General features: G+C 38.0%; 1 protein-coding gene across 2 annotated transcripts in view; it reads right to left on the bottom strand.

Moving 5' to 3' along the window:
• Positions 1-1486, bottom strand: part of Fbxl13 (F-box and leucine rich repeat protein 13) — a 265793-nt gene that overhangs the window by 42762 nt on the left and 221545 nt on the right. The gene's annotated exons all lie outside the window — the stretch shown is intronic.

Below are 1486 nucleotides of genomic sequence, written 5' to 3'. Positions count from 1 at the left end.
ATATATGGATTTCTGAACCTTCAGAAAATGAAGTTTCAGCTATCATGATGCCTTACTCCTAAACAGCGTGCATGCATAGGAATACATTAGAAACAGACATTGAGATCTTAAGGATATAGGGGTAGGTAGAGTTCATGAACAAAAATCAAACTGTACAGGAAATACTTGAACCAACAATTGAGGTCTCATCTTCTTGAAGCTTCTGCACATCAAAAGAAATCAACAGGGTAAAAATAAAACCCATGAAATGGGAAAAAATTATAGCAGACTATCTTTCAGACAAAGGACTCCTATCTAGAACATATAAAGAATTCTATCCATTTCTTTTTTTTTTTTAATGTATTTACTACAGGGTCTACAGGGCCTCACTATACAGATCAGACTCATAATGATTCTCCTGTTTTCAGCCTCCCAAGTGCTGGGATTACAGGCGCACACCATGCCCAGTTCAATCACCTTCTCAGCGCATCCTAGATGTGGGGCCAGCACGGCACTCCAGGAATCAAACCCCAGTCCCTGTGTCTGCCTAAGCAGGTGCTTTAATCTGCTGAGGTATCTGGTTGACACTTAGAACATAAAAAGAATTTTAAAAAATCAGGCAGGCTGTCAAAATTCAAAGACCCAATTCAAAATTGGGCATCTGAGATGAATATACACTTCACAAATGAACAGATATATATGACAAATATATGCAAAACTGTTCAACATCATTGGTCATTTCAGAGATGCAAATTAAAATGATGCTGAGATACCATCTTATGCCTGAAAGAATGGCTATCATCAACAAGTTAACCAATAACAAATGCTGGAGAAGCTGTGGGGGAAAAAGAACCCTTCTCCACTGTTGGTGGGAGGGCAGGTTGGTATAATGATTATGGAAATCAGTATGGAGATTCCTCAAAAAGCTAGGTTTGGAGGTCCCATTCAAGCCAGCTATTCCCCTCCTAGCTATTTTTCCAAAAGAACTGAAATCGTCATACCACAGTGGTATATGTGCACCCATGTTTGTAGCAGTGCAATTTGTCGTAGCTAAATCTTGGAAACAATCGAAATGCCCATCAACTGAGGAATGGATAAAAAAGGTATGGTATTTTCACACAAGGCAGCATTATTCAGCTATAAAGAAAGATAAATTCAAGGCTTTTGTAGATAAATGGATGCACCTAGAGAAATAAATAAATGAAGTAAGTGAAATAAATCAGATCCACATGTGCAAACACTGTATTGTCTGGCTGCTGTGAGAACCTGAAAGAGTAAGTAAAATGTGAAAGGCACAACAGATACTGCGAAGGGAAAGACTGTTCAATGGGAAGAAAAAGTGGGATGAGGGAAAGGACAAAAGAAAGAAGGCGAAAAGATATATTTAGGTACATATGCAGGATAGTTTGGATAATTGTACTGATGATTTTTCTGGTCTTTTGAAAGGAGCAGTGTTAATGCTTAAAAATCTTTTCTTCTTCTTCTTCTTCTTCTTCTTCTTCTTCTT

This window comes from Octodon degus, unplaced genomic scaffold (genome assembly GCF_000260255.1).
Source record: "Octodon degus isolate 3935 unplaced genomic scaffold, OctDeg1.0 scaffold00108, whole genome shotgun sequence".
NCBI classification, from domain to species: domain Eukaryota; kingdom Metazoa; phylum Chordata; class Mammalia; order Rodentia; family Octodontidae; genus Octodon; species Octodon degus.
The sequence above is the reverse complement of the archived record's forward strand: the minus strand, read 5'-3'. Positions and strand labels throughout refer to the sequence as shown.